Source organism: Mus musculus, chromosome 17, assembly GCF_000001635.26.
Source record: "Mus musculus strain C57BL/6J chromosome 17, GRCm38.p6 C57BL/6J".
Lineage (NCBI taxonomy): Eukaryota > Metazoa > Chordata > Mammalia > Rodentia > Muridae > Mus > Mus musculus.
Window position 1 is genome coordinate 34,217,785 of NC_000083.6, and position 8,738 is coordinate 34,226,522.

An 8,738-nucleotide genomic window follows, 5' to 3' on the forward strand; every position below is an offset into this window, starting at 1 on the left:
AACGGGAGCAGAGAGCAAACTGGAAGTGGAGCAAATCTCTAAACGCTTAGCACCCACCCTCAGTGACATATTCCCTCCAGAGAGGCCATATCACTTCCCAAAATAGTGCCATCAACCAGGGACCAAATAGTCACACACTTGGGCCTATGGGTGACATTTCTCATTTAAAGCACCATTCCTGGTAATATTAGGTAGTGGCAAGTTGGCTTTAAAAACCATTTTTAAAAAAGATTCATTTATTTTATTTTCTGCCTATGAATGTTTTGTCTGCATATTTATATGTGCACCGCACATGAGCCTGCTTCCTGTCGAGGTCAGAAAAGGGCATTGGATCCCCTGACTTGGAGTTAAAGTGACTGTGAGCTGGCACGCGGGTGCTGGGTTCAAATCCAGCTTAGGTCCTCTGCAAAAGCAGCAAGTGTTTTTAAACCTCAAGCTCTCTCTCCAGACTGCAAGCTGACATTTGAAAGTAACCACCACATGGGGTTATACATTGTTGGAGTTGGTGCTTGGGTATAAGCTTAGAGTCTGAATTCTGAACACAATTATATCTCCTGCCCAGAATCTCTAACTCATATCAGACAGAGCGAATCATTGGCTTTCAGAAGCTCCAAATCCAGTATATTCTCTGCATACACCCCCCCCCCCCATGGCAGCTGCCATTCACAGCCTTAGGGAGAGGTTTCTGTCATAAGTCCTCCTCCCAGCCCCCCAACCCCCACCTCTCGCTGCAGGGTTTCTTTCAGGAGGGTGCTACGTCTATGACTTGCCTTTGCCAAGCACACAGGGGTCTTGGTCCTGCCAGGCCAGGCTACAGCGCGCTCCCTGGCCACCCTCCTGCTTTCCCACAAGCACTTCAGGAGTTAACCGAGGAGTCTCCGAGTCTCCAGGAAACCCTCAGTTGGGAGGCAGCCTCTCCAGGAGGCCAAGTCACGCGGGCTTCTATCTCACCTCCTTTCTGCTCCGCCCACCCACTTCTTGTCCTCTAGACCCGGAGTTCCCCAGGGAAAGTTAGGGTTTGTGTCTTTGACCTGGCGCAGAGCCCAGGTTCACAGACCATGAATAGGGAGCCTGTTGGAGAACTGAGCTCCTGCCACAGAGAGTTAGACGCTGTTCAGCGCACTGGCGCTGGCAGGGCTGGGCTTGGAACAATCCCATTCTAGGAAACAGAAACCTAGCCGTTCCTGGAAACAGCAGGTACTTTCCAGCGCTAGCGGAGCCTGCCAGCACAGCTGTCAGCTCCCAGCCTGGCAGCACAGCCCACAGCAGCAGGGTGAGAATTCACAACAGCCTCACACCCATCCACCTCTTAGCCCAGAGAGAAGCCTTACCCAGAGTCCTTCCTTCTCCCACAAAATATCCCTTCTTATAAGAGGAAAAAATTCTTTTTTTTCTTGAGACCTGGGAGAGAATCTTAAAAATAATATAGCAGGGGCTGGAGAAGTGGCTCAGTGGTTAAGGCTGCTCTTCCAACTGTAACTCCAGTTCCAGGGGATCTGGCGCCCCCTTCTGGCCTACATAGGCACTGCGTTCACATGCAACACAGACACACACCCAGGCAAAAACACCCACAGACTGTTGGGAGCCGCGCCCACATTCGCCGTTACAAGATGGCGCTGACAGCTGTGTTCTAAGTGGTAAACAAATAATCTGCGCATGTGCCGAGGGTGGCTCTCCACTCCATGTGCTCTGCCTTCCCCGTGACGTCAACTCGGCCGATGGGCTGCAGCCAATCAGGGAGTGACACGTCCTAGGCGAAATATAACTCTCCTAAAAAAGGGACGGGGTTTCGTTTTCTCTCTCTCTTGCTTCTTACACTCCTGCTCCTGAAGATGTAAGCAATAAAGTTTTGCCGCAGAAGATTTTGGTCTGTGGTGTTCTTCCTGGCCGGTCGTGAGAACGCGTCTAATAACAATTGGTGCCGAATTCCGGGACGAGAAAAAACTCGGGACTGGCGCAAGGAAGATCCCTCATTCCAGAACCAGAACTGCGGGTCGCGGTAATAAAGGTTCCCGTAAAGCAGACTGTTAAGAAGGATTCAACTGCGTGAATTCAGAACTTTTCAGCTGGGGAACGGCGGTAACCCGTAAGTATAGCTTTACAAGATAAGTCTGATCTTGAACTTTCTAAGGAAATTCAAGACAGTCTATCAGAAGTAAAGTGGGGAATAGCTTTACAAGGTACGCCTGATCTTGAACTTTCTAAGGAAATTCAAGACAGTCTATCAGAAGTAAAGTGGAAAATGGCTTTGCAAGGTATATTTGGCCTTGAATTTTTTCTAGTGTTAGAAGCCCTTTTGTTCCTTTTCACATGTTATCAAGTGGTTAAGGCAGGGCGGATTCTGGACAAAATTCAGGACAATCTATCAGAAGTAAAGCGGGGAGAGAGAGTAGGAGCAAAGAGAAAATATGGTTCACAAAATAAGTATACAGGCCTTTCCAAGGGTCTTGAACCCGAGAAAAAGTTAAGGTTAGGTAGGAATACCTGGAGAGAGATTAGAAGAAAAAGAGGAAAAAGGGAAAAGAAGAAAGATCAATTAGCGGAGGTCTCTAGGAAAAGGAGCCTGTGCTCATCGCTGGATGGGCTCGGGGAGCCAGCTCTTAGTAGCTCTGAAGCAGATGAAGAATTCTCCTCTGAAGAAACAGACTGGGAGGAAGAAGCAGCTCATTATGAGAAAAAAGGGTACCAGCCAGGTAAAGTGCTAGCTAATCAGTTAAGGAAGCCAAAAGCGGCTGGCGAAGGCCAGTTTGCTGATTGGCCTCAGGGCAGTCGGCTTCAAGGTCCGCCCTATGCGGAGTCCCCGCCCTGCGTAGTGCGTCAGCCCTGCGCAGAGAGGCAGTGCGCAGAGAGGCAGTGCGCAGACTCATTCATTCCCAGAGAGGAACAGAGGAAAATACAACAGGCATTTCCGGTCTTTGAAGGAGCCGAGGGTGGGCGTGTCCACGCTCCGGTAGAATACTTACAAATTACTTTAAGTCAGTGGGGTTTACAGATAGCCACAGAAAAGGTCCAAATTTCTGATACAGGACAATTCTTGGGCTCTGTGGTGTCCCCAGATAAGATTGTGCCCCAAAAGGTAGAGATAAGAAGAGATCACCTCCATACCTTAAATGATTTTCAAAAGCTGTTGGGAGATATTAATTGGCTCAGACCTTTTTTAAAGATTCCTTCCGCTGAGTTAAGGCCTTTGTTTAGTATTTTAGAAGGAGATCCTCATATCTCCTCCCCTAGGACTCTTACTCTAGCTGCTAACCAGGCCTTACAAAAAGTGGAAAAAGCCTTACAGAATGCACAATTACAACGTATTGAGGATTCGCAACCTTTCAGTTTGTGTGTCTTTAAGACAGCACAATTGCCAACTGCAGTTTTGTGGCAGAATGGGCCATTGTTGTGGATCCATCCAAACGTATCCCCAGCTAAAATAATAGATTGGTATCCTGATGCAATTGCACAGCTTGCCCTTAAAGGCCTAAAAGCAGCAATTACCCACTTTGGGCAAAGTCCATATCTTTTAATTGTACCTTATACCGCTGCACAGGTTCAAACCCTGGCAGCCACATCTAATGATTGGGCAGTTTTAGTTACCTCCTTTTCAGGAAAAATAGATAACCATTATCCAAAGCATCCAATCTTACAGTTTGCCCAAAATCAATCTGTTGTTTTTCCACAAATAACAGTAAGAAACCCACTTAAAAATGGGATTGTGGTATATACTGATGGATCAAAAACTGGCATAGGTGCCTATGTGGCTAATGGTAAAGTGGTATCCAAGCAATATAATGAAAATTCACCTCAAGTGGTAGAATGTTTAGTGGTTTTAGAAGTTTTAAAAACCTTTTTAGAACCCCTTAATATTGTGTCAGATTCCTGTTATGTGGTTAATGCAGTAAATCTTTTAGAAGTGGCTGGAGTGATTAAGCCTTCCAGTAGAGTTGCCAATATTTTTCAGCAAATACAATTAGTTTTGTTATCTAGAAGATTTCCTGTTTATATTACTCATGTTAGAGCCCATTCAGGCCTACCTGGCCCCATGGCTCTGGGAAATGATTTGGCAGATAAGGCCACTAAAGTGGTGGCTGCTGCCCTATCATCCCCGGTAGAGGCTGCAAGAAATTTTCATAACAATTTTCATGTGACGGCTGAAACATTATGCAGTCGTTTCTCCCTGACAAGAAAAGAAGCCCGTGACATTGTTACTCAATGTCAAAGCTGCTGTGAGTTCTTGCCAGTTCCTCATGTGGGAATTAACCCACGCGGTATTCGACCTCTACAGGTCTGGCAAATGGATGTTACACATGTTTCTTCCTTTGGAAAACTTCAATATCTCCATGTGTCCATTGACACATGTTCTGGCATCATGTTTGCTTCTCCGTTAACCGGAGAAAAAGCCTCACATGTGATTCAACATTGTCTTGAGGCATGGAGTGCTTGGGGGAAACCCAGACTCCTTAAGACTGATAATGGACCAGCTTATACGTCTCAAAAATTCCAGCAGTTCTGCCGTCAGATGGACGTGACCCACCTGACTGGACTTCCATACAACCCTCAAGGACAGGGTATTGTTGAGCGTGCGCATCGCACCCTCAAAACCTATCTTATAAAACAGAAGAGGGGAATTGAAGAGATTTTACCCCGAGCACCGAGAGTGTCGGTGTCTTTGGCACTCTTTACACTCAATTTTTTAAATATTGATGCTCATGGCCATACTGCGGCTGAACGTCATTGTTCAGAGCCAGATAGGCCCAATGAGATGGTTAAATGGAAAAATGTCCTTGATAATAAATGGTATGGCCCGGATCCTATTTTGATAAGATCCAGGGGAGCTATCTGTGTTTTCCCACAGAATGAAGACAACCCATTTTGGATACCAGAAAGACTCACCCGAAAAATCCAGACTGACCAAGGGAATACTGATGTCCCTCGTCTTGGTGATGTCCAGGGCGTCAATAATAAAGAGAGAGCAGCGTTGGGGGATAATGTCGACATTTCCACTCCCAATGACGGTGATGTATAATGCTCAAGTATTCTCCTGCTTTTTTACCACTAACTAGGAACTGGGTTTGGCCTTAATTCAGACAGCCTTGGCTCTGTCTGGACAGGTCCAGACGACTGACACCATTAACACTTTGTCAGCCTCAGTGACTACAGTCATAGATGAACAGGCCTCAACTAATGTCAAGATACAGAGAGGTCTCATGCTGGTTAATCAACTCATAGATCTTGTCCAGATACAACTAGATGTATTATGACAAATAACTCAGCAGGGATGTGAACAAAAGTTTCCGGGATTGTGTGTTATTTCCATTCAGTATGTTAAATTTACTAGGGCAGCTAATTTGTCAAAAAGTCTTTTTCAGTATATGTTACAGAATTGGATGGCTGAATTTGAACAGATCCTTCGGGATTTGAGACTTCAGGTCAACTCCACGCGCTTGGACCTGTCCCTGACCAAAGGATTACCCAATTAGATCTCCTCAGCATTTTCCTTCTTTAAAAAATGGGTGGGATTAATATTATTTGGAGATACACTTTGCTGTGGATTAGTGTTGCTTCTTTGATTGGTCTGTAAGCTTAAGGCCCAAACTAGGAGAGACAAGGTGGTTATTGCCCAGGCGCTTGCAGGACTAGAACATGGAGCTTCCCCTGATATATCTATGCTTAGGCAATAGGTCGCTGGCCACTCAGCTCTTACATCTCACGAGGCTAGACTCATTGCACGGGATAGAGTGAGTGTGCTTCAGCAGCCCGAGAGAGTTGCACGGCTAAGCACTGCAATAGAAAGGCTCTGCGGCATATATGAGCCTATTCTAGGGAGACATGTCATCTTTCATGAAGGTTCAGTGTCCTAGTTCCCTTCCCCCAGGCAAAACGACACGGGAGCAGGTCAGGGTTGCTCTGGGTAAAAGCCTGTGAGCCTAAGAGCTAATCCTGTACATGGCTCCTTTACCTACACACTGGGGATTTGACCTCTATCTCCACTCTCATTAGTTGGGTGGCCTATTTGCTCTTATTAAAAGGAAAGGGGGAGATGTTGGGAGCCGCGCCCACATTCGCCGTTACAAGATGGCGCTGACAGCTGTGTTCTAAGTGGTAAACAAATAATCTGCGCATGTGCCGAGGGTGGCTCTCCACTCCATGTGCTCTGCCTTCCCCGTGACGTCAACTCGGCCGATGGGCTGCAGCCAATCAGGGAGTGACACGTCCTAGGCGAAATATAACTCTCCTAAAAAAGGGACGGGGTTTCGTTTTCTCTCTCTCTTGCTTCTTACACTCCTGCTCCTGAAGATGTAAGCAATAAAGTTTTGCCGCAGAAGATTTTGGTCTGTGGTGTTCTTCCTGGCCGGTCGTGAGAACGCGTCTAATAACAACAGACATAATATAAAAAATTGGGGCAGGCTGGGTAATGATGTTTTCTGCAAAGTCTGATGACCTGAGCTCACTCCCCTGGACCCACATAATGGAAGGAAAGGACCAACTCCCACAAGCTGTCCTCTGACCTTCATATACGAAAGTTGAGCTACAAGTGCTGTCTCTGTCTTCTCCTTCACATAAAATAAAATAAAATAAAATAATAAAATAAAATAAAATAAGAAAAAAACAATACAATGGTCAAGCCTTCACATATATAGAAACTTCTGGAAGTCTAGGTATACAGCTGGGGCAAACAGGAGCCTGGGGCAGTGGGGGTGGGGTGGGGTGTAGGGTGTGTGTTGAACCCTGGTTCTCTGGAAGAACAGTCAGTTTCCCTAACCCCTGAGCAACCTCTCCAGCCCCTGCTATATTATTTTAAAGATGCTCTCCCAGGTTTCAAGAACAACGAATGTTGGTGTTGGGAGACGGAGGCACAGGGGACACAAAAATTGCTCCCCAAACCAAAACCCTCCAGTGTGGCCTGTCAATCACACTGTATCGGTGACCCTCGTTCCTTAGCATTTTCGTCACCCATGCCTCCTGCTTTCCCCAGCCTGTAATTTCCGCGCCAGTTACCTCCAGTTTCTTTCTCTCTTATCCAGCTTTATTCTAAAACATTACTGTATACTAAATTTATCATAGGTGGATCTTATTGTAACATTTCATTAAAATTTTTTTATTACATTTATTTAGGGTATGCGAGCATGTGATTGTGTGTGTGAACAGATAACAACTTGCTTCAGTTGGTCAGTTTTCTCCTACCTACATGTCCCAGGGACTGACCTTCGGTCATCACACTTGGCAGCAAGTGCCTTTACCCATGGCGCTGTCTTGCCAACCCTCATTAGAGATCCAGCTGTGGGGCATTTTCTCAATTAGTGATCAAGTGGGGAGGGCTCTTTGTGGGTGGTGCCATCTCTGGGCTGGCAGTCTTGGGTTCTATAAGAGAGCAGGCTGAGCAAGCCAGGGGAAGCAACCCAGTAATGAGGCCTCTGCATCAGCTCCTGCTTCCTGACCTGCTTGAGTTCCAGTCCTGACTTCCTTGGTGGTGAACAGCAATGTGGAAATGTAAGCTGAGTAAACCCTTTCCTCGCCAACTTGCTTCTTGGTCATGATGTTTGTGCAGGAATAGAAACCCTGACCAAGACAGGCACACAGGTGAAAGGATGTTTGGATATAGCAGACACTTGAAAGGACCCATGATGAAGGAGCATAAATGTGACCCCACAGACAGTGTGAGTGGAGGGGAACACTGAGCACTGGTTTGTTTTGCTCCGCCTCATTATTCTTCACTAGCGACACAAATGCATTGGTTCACCCTTACATAGCATTGTTGAGCTCAACTTATAGTAATGCTGCCATTGAGAGAAACTCACCCAAGAACTGCTCAGGAGGTTCCTGTGACTTCGGCTGCCTCACCTCAGGCTGGCTGGTGAGTCTGGTGGCTTCTTCAGGATTGAACTACAGCTGCCGGTTCATGCCTGGGGTCTGCCTGGGGAAAGGACTGGGCTGCAGCTGCTAAGTTGTACTTGGTGTTTGCTACAGGACTGAACTGCTGCCAAAGTGTTGGGAGCCGCCCCCACATTCGCCGTCACAAGATGGCGCTGACATCCTGTGTTCTAAGTGGTAAACAAATAATCTGCGCATGTGCCAAGGGTATTTTACGACTACTTGTACTCTGCCTTTCCCGTGAACGTCAGCTCGGCCATGGGCTGCAGCCAATCAGGGAGTGATGCGTCCTAGGCGAAATATAACTCTCCTAAATAGGGAAGGGGTTTCGGTTTCGTTATTGAGGGGCTTTCGCTTTTGGGGCTGGGGGTTTGCGCTCCTAGCTCCTGAAGATGTAAGCAATAAAGTTTTGCCGCAGAAGATTCTGGTTTGTTGCGTCTTTCCTGGCCGGGCGCGCGAACGCTATTAAGAATTGGTGCCGAAACCCGGGACGAAAAAATACAAGAAAACTCGGGACCGGCGCAAGGAAGATCCCTCATTCCAGAACCAGAACTGCGGGTCGCGGTAATAAAGGTTCCCGTAAAGCAGACTGTTAAGAAGGATTCAACTGCATGAATTCAGAACTTTTCAGCTGGGGGAACAGAGTACCAGTGAGTACAGCTTTACAAGGTACGCCTGGCCTTGAACTTTCTAAGGAAATTCAAGACAGTCTATCAGAAGTAAAGTGGAAAATGGCTTTACAAGGTATATTTGGCCTTGAATTTTTTCTAGTGTTAGGAGCCCTTTTGTTCCTTTTCACATGTTACCAGGTGATTAAGATAGGGCTGAAAATTCTGGATGAAATTCAGGGCAATCTATCAGAAGTAAAGCGGGGAGAG